Below are 12,685 nucleotides of genomic sequence, written 5' to 3' on the forward strand. Positions count from 1 at the left end.
ACACCTGCCTAACTGACTCCCAGCACCCTAACTGCTATATCCTAGGTAGATACACACACTCATTACAATAACACAAGCAATCCCTTGCATACATCCACACACACACACAACCCTAACTTACCACTAAACTCCCCAGCACTTACTTCTACCACAATTGATGAAAATATACTTTTGGCCATGTTCCCTACCATGGGGTGCAAGGAGCTGACATACTAATATACAAGGATGAGTGATTCTATGAATCAATTAGTGCACAGATGCCTTCCTGGAGACAACTCCAGGGGGCAACACATAGCTAATTAGCATATGCCTCTCCCTCAAACTGCCTCATTAGCATATAGCAAGGCCATGGAGACAGCCCATCAACGTGTGCACATTTTCATGGAAAAGCACCATGGAAAGGCTGAATCTGAATTTGAAAAGGTTACCACAAGATGTGCACATTGTGTATATCTCACTGCAATCTCTATGAATCTGCCCCTTTGTTTTAGAATAGTGTGAAAATAAATGCATCATAAACTAAATGGATAATATTAGTAAAAATCAGTGAAATGTGTACTACCAAACACTATTATATACTAAGTGAAAATCCAGATGTTTAAACTTTGCCAATTATTTTAGAATGCTTTCCTTACCTTGGGGCTGTTATGGGACTGACAAATACTAGTATATGTGCCATCCTTATAGCGTGTTGGAAAACAATTGCATACCTTAAATAATAATTAATAGTAACTGGTATTTAAAAAAGACATTTTGAGAGTGAATTCTACAGGAAAGCACTGCATTTTTAACTATAAAGCAGATTAAATGATTGAAAACTGAGTGAATGCTAAGAGAAATCACTTTATTTCTCAAGGAGTAGAAATCAAATTCAAATTTCAGTGCATTTCTAATAAGTTTGTTTAAAATACATAAAACATTCAGTCTTAGCTGAGACAATGTCACTGAACTCAGCACCACCTATTTCTCACCCTGACCTACTCAAATATCGGCAATGTTTCTTAATGTAAACACCTGCCCCACCCTGAGCTTATGTAATTAACAAGCCACAGTGTGGAAAAAAATAACTGTCAGAGGAGAATTCAGAATGGTTACAATGAACTTTATACAAGCTATACACATTGTGATAACCATTTTGTATTCAGAGAAAGCCTTACCACAATGCTTTAGCACTAAGGCATGCAACACCGTGGTGAGCTGCCTCTGCAACTATGTTACATGCTAATGAGGCATTCCGGGGGAGAGGCATATGTTAATTAGCTTTGTGCAATCCATCAGAAATGCTTGCGATAAGGCATTTATGCAGCTGAGCTATTCAGACAATTGCTTGGCTGTTTAAAGTAACATGGTTGCTCATTGTCACTTATATTATTGGACATGGATAAAAACTTGTGTTCACCCACAGAGGTAGAGGTAAGTGCTGAGGAGTTTAGCAGACAGGTAATGGTGTGTGTGTGTGTGTGTGTGTGTGTGTGTGTGTGTGTGTGTGTGTGTGTGTGTGTGTGTGTGTGTGTGTATGAATGTGTGTGTGTGTGTGTGTGGGGGGGGGCATGCACCCATAAGCCCAAGAACAAATCCTGCAATACTGGGAGGATAAGGAGCACTGGACACCAGGGATAACTTTGTACTCAGATTAGTGTAAAAGAAAAGCTGAACCAACAAACACTTATAATTTTACATTCTGACTTCAGTATTTTAGCAAAATTATCATGTTTTAAATACTGGTAAGATATCAGCAAATTATTTATTTATTTATTTTTTGCATTTGTTTACCGGGATGGTCCACTCGGCCAGAAGTGCCCATTTTCAGTGGAGGCCCAGGGAGAAAAGCTCCACAAATAAGACAGTACACATACTATACAGAGTATATAAATGAAAACATTTAGTACATATTTATAGCAATTTACAAATATAATGACACTTAGTATACAGTACACATAGTTACATCTTGAACAGTATACATGTTATACATTGTGTATAGATGAAGGCATTCATTTCATATAATTCTTAACTTTAACTGTGTATGTAGACCTTCTTGCAGTGGGAGTAGCGCAGTTATAAATTCCAGTATGAGGCATAAGCATTTAAATAAAATCTTATCTAGTCACTGAAGAGATATTTTAAGACAGCCTGAATAACACTAATGACACATTGTAGCAGATTTAATCTGTTACAGAGGGCCTGACAAGACTGTACTTTAAAAAAGATGTAGCAATGCAATTGAAGATACTTTAACCATTGGTACTAGTTCAAAAAATAGAGCCCCCAACATAGAATGTGGATATGCATCATGTTTTGATTTCCTTATCTCATAAGTAGCAGTATGGAAACTACTCGAAAGAAGGATCCCAATAAAGATCAATATGTAACTGGAGACTGAAGAATCATAATCCAGTGCAGAAGATTAAGGCATGATATGTTATCAAACTGCAGTCTAGAGTTTGGTTCCCTCAGCCATCATTTGCCGGGTGTATGAGTCCCAAGTAAGTCATTTAATCAGACAGCTCTCCTGAGCTGAATCTGTAAAAGGTCTGTGCTGATCAACATACTGCTCAACTATCCAGAAGTTTACAGAATAACCAGATTTTTGCCTTGGTTTTCTGGCAAATCATTGATGATTGAAGTCTGTAAATAATGACAAACATTTGACTTTCAGACTTCATATCCTTCAGAATATGCATGGTAATATAAAACTTGCTGCTCTAGAAACTTTCTATATTTATAAGATCAATGTTTAAAATATGTCCCCAATTGTGGGCCTTTGTCCACCATTATTTTTAGTGTTGTCCAGAATTCGTGGCAGTATATAGGCAAATGATAAAAAACACATAATTCATATCAGACCTGATTCTGCCCCGATCAACAAATAAATAAAACAGATACTTTGGGCAGTCATATTAGGTTATTCAGAAGCCTTCAGAAACCTAAAACTCAACTGTGATGCTAAGAAATATATTACAGTTCTGTATTTGTATATACCATTGATATATAACATAATAATACATTTAAGGGGGTCAGTTATCCCATAAGGTTTTGAGTCTGGTTGTCAGTTGTTCTAGTGCTCATGATAAGAGAAATTAAATGTTACATTCTCTTTATTTTTATTATTAAGTTTAGATATTTTGATATTAAATTAATCTGTTTATTCTAACTTTTCTGATTCTTTGCACTGAGTCAGGTTTAAAGGTAAGCTCCACCTTAGAACTAAAAAAAAACATATTTTTTAATTTTTGTTTTTGAGCTATTTTAATGCCTCAAAATCACTCCAAGTAATTATTTTACAATTTTAATGTGTTTCTCTCAAAAGGGCAGATGATGGGGCCTGCCTTGGTAACGTGATCTTGTTTTCTTGCTTTTATTCCTTCTTCCCAGAATACATTTCAAGTCCTCTTTATATGACCTGTGCTAAGCATAAGGAAGTGGTGCTGTTTTCTCATGCCATTAAGATTGAATGGCAGAACTGTGAAGCACTGTCATCTAAACAAACCTTCTGTAACAGAGCTGCTTCTATGTTTACCTGACTGAGCCTCATTTATGTGTCTGTCAGACCTTGTTCTATGCTATAAATAGCTGTTAGCTACTTGCAGCAAAAGAAAGTAGATAAATAACAGGTTTTTGTAAGAGGAGTCTTTTGTAGTCCTAAAGGTTTGACAAACCATCTGCCACACTCTCATGCTGAGGTGTGAAAACTCTCACTACAATAAATGATCCTTGGTGTACATTTACAAGTGACAAGTAGTAGTACTCTAAACTTAGTCTGTCTGCTACTTTCCAATGCCTTCAGTGAGATAATTTTTCTCTCTCATGAATGATGCAGACTTAAAATGTGCTTTACTAGTTCCTCAATTATTTCTGTCATGTTCACCCTCCTTTTTTTCTATTTCATATTTATTTATACTTTGGTAACCAGGAAAGTGAACTGGTCCCAGCACCCTTTTCAGTCACAACTTAGGCTACATTGGCAAATATAATAACAATTATTAAATGCACTTTATGTCAGAAAAAATACTGACATAAAGACATTGACCAAGACTGCATGTGCAAGACATAGCCAATGTGTGACAGTGACCAAGTAAAACATTGAGTAACATTTATTAGAATGTATACATTAATAATGTTTAACTGTACTATGATTGAAGATCATTAATAAAGATAGAGAATAGAGTGGGCCTAATATTGATCCTTGAGGTAACGGTAAGGAGATAGGTAGTAGAGCAGATGAGAGAATTTTCAGAGTACTGGCATTAGGTTTGCAAGGTAGGATGAGAGGAACGTTAGGGAGGAAGGATCCAAGGCAAGTGAGTTTAGTATAGTGAGGAGAGGAGATGGTTGACCATGCTCCTAGAGGCTTTTTTTGACAGGAGGAAAAGAGAGCACAGTTAGTTTTATTATTCACGGTTTACAGTTTATTGTATGGCAAAGGAAAGTAGTGCAGTGAATTACCGTTATGTGAATCCATGTTTTTGAAGGAGATGGTTAAAGTAGTTGTTTGTGTATACATTTTTCATGATTTTAGCTAGTGGAATATAATGGCTTTGGTGATTAGAGAGAGATTAGTTTGCCTCCTTTATGTAAAGGAGGGTATGATGATGATCTTCCAGATTGCTGGAAAAAAACTTTCTTTGGATCTGTTCATTTTATTCGAAACAAGGTGAGCTATAGCTTTGCTGCTACCTGAAGGCCTTCAGGAAGAGCTTATCTGCTGAGGGGTAGTGGGTTTAAGTAGTAAGAAGAGTTTGTATAAGGGAGTGGGGTATGGGTTGAAGTTGAAGGGAAGGAATGGCGTTGTTGGTGTTACTTAAGATCAGTTTAGGAAGCATCAGGGGATAAGCATCAGGGTAGTGTTTGTATGGAAGAGTGTTTGGTGTTGAGTGTGAGCTATTCTGTGAAGATTATCAGGGTCGATTCTGTGGGTTAGGGTCTAGACTATTTTACCTAGGTGTTGTAGTTTTACTATAGTAGACAGAACCTTTTTAGTTCTTTTTGTGGATTGCTGAAGTTCTACATAGTAAGTTCTTTTGTCACAAATAATAGCATTTTTGGTTTTGTTTCTCAGCTCTCTAAAGGTTTGATAGTCTGTATGTTCTTTATTATAAATAATTCATTGTATGCACACGTTGCACACACACACACACACTATATATATATATATATATATATATAGGCGGCCACGGTGGTGCAGCGGTTAGCATTGCCGCCTCACAGCAAGAGGCTCTCCGATTCGATTCTCAGCTGGGGTGCCTTCTGTGTGGAGTCTGCATGTCCTCACTGAGGTCACGTGGGTTTTCACCGGCTGCTCTGGTTTCCTCAACACATCCCAAAGACATGCACTAGGTGGATTGGACACTCTAAATTGGCCCTATGTGTGCATGTGTGTGCCTTCTGTGGAAGGTTGGGCACCGGGCTGGCAACTCGACACCATAAAAATTCCACTGCCAATCATGAGTGGACAGATGATCCGCTGTGGTGACCCCTAACCAGGAAAAGCCGAAAGAAGAAGAAGATATATATATATATATATATATATATATATATATATATATATATATATATGTGTGTGTGTGTGTGTGTGTGTGTGTGTGTGTGTGTTTCTGTATATGTGTATGTATATAAAATACGTGTGTACAAAAGAATGTGAGTGTGTGTGTATACATTTAAACACAGTTAAGTACGTCTGATTTCCTTTTCTTAGTGTTTTTAATGTAAGGGCACATAGTAAATGTATGTTAAAGTAAATTCAGCTGTATATTATGGTTGCACTCTAACAATGTAAGGAATGACTCAAAGTCAGTGGGAATCTCTTACAGTGGATTTGCATGTGACAGATATGTATCTCTCTCTGGAAGGATGTCCCAAAAAAAGAATAAAAGACCTTTTTTATGAAGAGTATCAGTGTACCTAGTTGATAGAGTTGCCACCTAACTCTCTTTCTGCAGTTCTGGCCTGTGTGTATGGAGGCTTGGAAATGGTAAATGCATTGATACTTTACAAGAAAAAATGTTTTCTGACTTTTCTCTAAATGTCACAGAAATCTTTGATACTACATTTAAGTTATCTTAACATATAAACTATTATAAATAACATTTAAAGATTAGCATTTCAATACTGTGTTGCTGCTTATGTAAATTTGTCAGAAGAGTTGACAGTTGACTTTAAACACCTGATTGATCTAATTGCTTTGTTTTACTATGAAAGAGGAGTGTTAAGTACTAGTACCTGACAGGGTAAACTACAGATTTAACTGTGTCTATGATATGTCATGCAGGAGGAGACGAATTTCTCTACAAAGTATGTGAGAAGTTGAGTTTTTAAAAAAGTAGGTAGGTTTTCCCTTCTTTTGACTCCAATACAAGGATATCGATTTTAAAAGGTAGAAGCAGGTTTCTGGTACCAACACGATGCTGGAATCACATTGTAGGGAGAAAACAAACCTAACAATTGAGTTAAACTGTATGAGAGGGTAGTTTTTCTTTAAGGGAAATACTATCTAATTTTGGCTGGCTGTTCTTTATTACTTTTATAATTGTTTAATATTTAAGAGTTAATGAGGGTAACTTTTATAAGGGCTGTATGCATCTCTCTCTCTCGCTATATATATATATATATATATATATATATATATATATATATATATATATATGTGTGTGTGTGTGTGTGTGTCTGTGTGTCTGTGTGTTTGTGTGTACACAAATACCAAGAAATTCTGATTCCAACCACCTTAGCTGCCGGCAGCCTATAAGCTGAGTACCTAAAATAGCAGCAAAGATGAAAGTATCCCACATCTCTATTCTGATCAATAGATCTATAAGAGAAAACTATGTCCATAAACCTGGAAAATGTTATGTATCATACCCCTCCAGAAAGGTGGCAACTTAACTGACTTAACCAATTCTTGGCCATTTGCTATCCTTCCACCCGTAAGAGACTAGAAAAATGCATGCACTCACAATTACTTAAATACCTTATTGACCACAACTTACTTTCTTCCATGCAATGTGGTTTTTGTCCTAATCATAGCCCAACAACTCACCTGCTTAATTTTACCAATATCTTTAACCAACTCAAAAGCAGTGGCAGACCTGACTTATGAAAAGCATTTAATATGGTAGCAAAACAAAACTATTTCATGAACTCACTCTTCTGGGACTCAGTACTCCATCTCTTACCTGGTTTCACAGCTACTTGTCCAATAGGAAACAAGCCATAAAAGGGAAGCAAGACTACTGCTTTCCTACTGGTTACTGTAGGCATTCATTAGGGATCAGCTCTAGGGCCCATACTTTTTAATATCTTTACTAATAATCAATACTCTGTCTGCAAACAAGAATCGTAGTACAATATGCAGATGATTCTATGCTCATCAGTTCGTCTCATACATTAATATTTTCCTGTAAGACATCAGCCAACAACATTTTTATCTACTGAATTCTGGCTAGATAACTCAGTCCTACTTTTAAATCCCAAAAAGACAAAACAGAAGTTATTCACCATTAAAAACTACATAGAACAAAAATAAATGATTCCACATTCTATCATCCAACAACACAAAAATAGAATGTGTTTCACAAACCAAACTCATAGGAATATTACATGATGTTAAAGTCAAATATGATCACCACCTGCTCCACGCTATCAAATAAAACCAAAGTGAAAACTAGGCTTCCTCTATAAGGCAAAACATCATCTCACACACTACTCTGGAAAAACAATAGCAAAACATACCTGCTCCTATCCCTTCTTTATACATCACTTATCTTTACAAATCTCAACTCTAAATTAAAAAGCAAACTAGAAATGTTCTACAACAGAATTGTCAAATTTGCTCTGAGCACCCCTCAAAAGACTCACCAGTGCATATCCCTAAAAGAGCTTAACTTGCTTGAAGTTGCACATTACCTTACTCAGAGCTCACTGTTGCCCAAACAGTAATATGCTGCTCTAAAATGTCAGTCTCCAAAAGGCACAATGCAACTTTATTGTACTAACAGAACCCTTCAATCCAACAACAAATCACTCCTTTTGTGTCACAAAATCAAATAACTCTTAACAGTGACTCATACATTTATCATGTTACAAAAATCTGGAACAACATCCCCCTGTAAGGAAGATAAATAGACCTGCTAACAAGTTGGAACCTGTCAGACAATTGTCTGTGCTCCTGCACTGCTCCAGGACAGCTTACAGAAACTACTCTCAACCATGCATTGTCTTCATGCACAAAGCTAACCTGCTAGTTTTCTAATTAATATGCAGCCATCTTTCTTCTCTAGTCCTGTGTCATGCAACACCTATATCTTTGTTTCTCTTCCTTATGTTTCACTGCATTCCAATATTCGTTGTTAATCTCTCATACTGCCATCTCAGCCTACAACCCCTTCTTTAATCTTTGATAGCCTTACTTTACAACAGTAAAACTCTTACTTTTAGAATCGTTAAATCAGTTCATATCTTAACAAAGTCTACCTTAATTCTGACAATATATCTCTATTTTCTAGAAACTGCACATATGTGAACTGTGTGTACAGTGTTTAAATGTTTATAGAAATTTGCCTTACAATGTAAAATTTTTACAATGTTACTTTATGTATGTAAAACGCAATGTTTCATAAATTTTTGTATTTTGTATTAACTGTGGAGGCTTTTTCCACAAGACTCCACTGAAAATGGGTTCAACCCCAGTCAGACTTTTCCAGTAAACAAAGATAAATTTATAGATAGAAAGTTAGATGGATGGATAGATAGATAGACAGATAACTAGATAGATAGATAGATAGATAGATAGATAGATAGATAGATAGATAGATAGATGGATAGATATGGGCTTATAATGAATAATTGCTGGTGCATTTGATCGAAATACAAAACACTGAACAAACTCATTTGATCAAAATACGAAACACCGAACAAACTCATCTGTGATTACCAATAATTGCCACTAAAATAATAATAAAAAAAAAATAATTGCAAATGTAAACCAATAAGTTACGTTTGTGATTATCAAAAGTAAAACTAAAAACAACTTTTCACACTGGGGGCTTTGCTCCTCCCAAAACATAAATTATTTATACTAACTCCAGGGTTGCACAAACTCTAAGAAAGGGCAAAAACCCTTGAATTATGTAAATGGTTGATATAATCAATTTCAAATTAGTATAACAGTCATATATATATATATATATATATATATATATATATATATATATATATATATATATATATATATATATATGTTTACACATACACATAAAACACACCTAAGATGAGTTTTACAAAACCTAATTTAAATAAAAACATTTTTTCGTATCTCATATTATATTATTTCAGATTTAAGTGTAGCAAGAATTTTAAACAGCAAGAAAAAAAATCTTCCTAAATATTGCTAATGCAGTTTTTGGCTTTACAGACTCAAACCTCACTTATGACAGCATGAGTTATGTTTCTAATTTACTACTTTTTTATAAATCTCACTGTCTTGGAAGCATTCCCTGACCCCTGTTTGGTGTTCCTAATGCATGTATAAGGATTGTTGCAAGGAGTGAAAAGATGTTTCCTTATTAATCATTTTTATGTAGTTTAAAATGTATATGCAAGCACTTAAGAAAGACAACCATTATACAGTTGCATCTTTCTGTATGCGTTGGCAAATGAATGTAAAGTCCATCATTGTTGTCACATTGTGCATCTTTGGTAACCCAATCATCTTTGTAGGCAATGTAAATAATGTCAGAATACAATATCATTTGAAAAAAAAACAGTAACTTAAATGGCACACAAAATGGCAGCCCAAAAAGAAGCTTGTTAACAGCTTCACCCTGCTGAGTTGGACCTCCCACTTAACGATCTAAGTAGGTATATACACAAGTCATGAATGTGTTCTTAAGATTTGAATTAACTCTACTACAATACACAGAAGTGTCCAATAGGTTTTAGAAAGTACTGCAGAGAGCTTTAAAATGGTACCTGATAAGAAATAAATGACTTCCCTTTAGTTATTGAAAATCTATATGACAGGTGTGGATACAGTGCAAATCATGAGCTGGAGTCTAATTCATTTACTTGTTTCTGCCTTACAACCTTTTTATTTATTCTTTTATTAATCTATTAGGATAAGATAAGACAAGATAAGATAAGATAAGACTCCTAAGTCCAACCACTGTGGTGTCATCCGCAAACTTAAAGATGGCATTAGTAGAATGAGAGGGGACACAGTCATGGGTGTAAAGAGATGGTTAGTCAAAAAGTTTTTAATCCAATGGCAGGTAGGTTCTGAAATTCCTAGACCAGTGAGTTTAGTGACCAGTCTATCTGGGATAACTGTATTAAAAGCTGAACTAAAGTCTACAAAGAGCATCCTCACATAGCTCCCCCACTGCTCAAGATGACAAATTGCAGTGTGTAAGGCAGTGGAGATGGTATCTTCCATTGACCTCTTTGTTCTGTAAGCATACTGGTGTATATCTGAGATAACTGGGAGACTGTCCTTGATGTATCACAGAACCAGTTGTTCAAAACACTTCATCATGACTGGAGTTAGTGACACTGGACAGTAGTCATTGAGACTACTGAAGACAGGTTTCTTTGGCACTGGAATGATTGTAGTTGACATCAAACAAGATGGAATAGGAGACTTAGACAGAAACAGGTTGAAGATCTTTGTGAAGACCCCACAGAGCTGCCTTTCATCACCCATCCCATCATTCCAGCAGTGCCAGCAGCCTTTCTTTCATGCTCTTGTACTGTGAAGTTGTGGTTGTAGGAGGCTGGTATAGGCCATGTGAGACTGCTGTGACCTATCTGCTGGTGCCTAGGTGTGACCGTCTCTGCTGTTTCCATCTGATTGTGGCAAAGAAATAATTAAGTTCCTCAGCCATCAAAGCATCTCCATCAACACCCACAGTGTTATTGGTTTTATGATTGGTGATGTGCTGAATACTTTGCCATAGTCATTGTGGGTCCTTGGTGATGAAGTAGTCCTCTATCTTCCTTTTATAGACCACTTTAGTCTCTCTGATGGCTTTCTTTAGGTTGGTTCTAGCCATGCTGTAAAGGACTCTGTTTGCCAGACCTGAAGGCTGTACTGCAGTGCTTGAGAAGAGATCTAACCTCCTTCATCATCCAGGGCTTCTGATTTGGGTACACTTGAATGTGCTTGCTGACAGTGACATTATCAACACAGGTTTTTATGTAGCAGAGTATCATTGATGTGTACTCTTCCAGATCATGATCCTCGAAAATGTCCCAATAAGTTCTTTCAAAGCAATCCTGTAGCTGTGAGAGTGTACCTTCAGGACATATTTTAACAATCTTTGAACTAATCTGGTCTTTTTTCCTAGAAGTGTGTGCTGAGTCAAGAGTATGGACAAATGGTCTCACTGGCCTAAATGAGGCAGCTGTTTTGCCCTGTAGCCATCCTTGATATTTGAGTAGGCCTTGTCCAGTGTATTTTCCTCCCTGGTTGCACATTTGATGTGTTAATGAAATTTGGGGAGAACTGACTTTAAGTCCATCTGATCGAAATCACCAGCTATAATATGAACAGCTTCAGGATGGATGTTTTGTTGCAAGTTAATGATATCAAACAGGTACCCACTGCACATACATATTCCTTTACAGGAGTTACCTGAGAGCACTAACTGGTTAAATAGCAAGCAAAAACAGGCTGAGGAAATCAAACTGTAGGCTACACAAGACAGCTTATAGCCTTAATCCTCTGTGATAACTACCTTCTAACCTCTACAGCTATGGAAACCTCCTGCATTCTAGTGACTGTCCATTAATTTCCCTCTATGTTGTCATAAAAGCTAATCATTAGGGATCTGATGTTAATCATTTTTATACAACCATAGATGTTTTATAGCCTTTTCATAGTTTAATTGAATTTTTCTATTCCCCTTTCCCATCAATTAACATTTGTACTTATTATAAGATGAATTATCAGGTTAGGCAGGAAAACTAGGTACTCCAGGGTAATCGTTGTAGAGTAAAAACATCCACTTTATTCACAATAGACTACGATGTACAGCAACCAACAAAGAAAAGTTTTAGCACTTTCATCTCTGACTGAGACTTCATCAGAAACAATAAATGAAGCAAATAAACCATTTAAATATATCATGCAATTAACTTTGCTGTGATGTCATCAATTAAATTAATTAATTGTTGTTTAAAGAAATATGAACCTGGTTCCCTTGTTATAAACAAAATACATCAATGAAATATATTATAAATATTAAAAAATTAAATGTATTACACATCCCAAATTCAAAAAGTAAGAATAAATATTGTAATAAATATTACTTTTAGTAAATATTAAATAAACTTCATGAATAAAAATATTATAGGGGAACTTTTAAAAAATGAATTCTAAGTTTAAAATAAAACATTAAAATAACATCTAAACACCACAGTTTATATAAATTTCATAAATATAATATGTGCATTATAATAAATGTATGTTTCTTGTTATGTATAAATCATTAAATTTATATTATTATTTATTTATACAAGTGTATGTCAAATATCATTTGCTCTTTCTACCAATATAGGTACTAAAGAAACATGATCATTTAACCCAGGTGGAAACATAGATGCCAACTTGTATTGCCAGCAACTTTCTTTTTTCTTTAAAATATTTTTCCAGTCCCCACCTCTTAAATCTATATTCACCACTTCAAGAATACCAAAA

At 35.5% G+C, this 12,685-nt stretch overlaps 1 protein-coding gene across 4 annotated transcripts in view; it reads left to right on the forward strand.

Moving 5' to 3' along the window:
- LOC122815720 (troponin I, slow skeletal muscle-like) overlaps positions 1 to 12,685 on the forward strand; it is a 302,343-nt gene that overhangs the window by 78,988 nt on the left and 210,670 nt on the right. The window lies entirely within an intron of this gene.

This window comes from Protopterus annectens, chromosome 11.part0 (assembly GCF_019279795.1).
Source record: "Protopterus annectens isolate FY-2018-M chromosome 11.part0, PAN1.0, whole genome shotgun sequence".
Taxonomy (NCBI): domain Eukaryota; kingdom Metazoa; phylum Chordata; order Ceratodontiformes; family Protopteridae; genus Protopterus; species Protopterus annectens.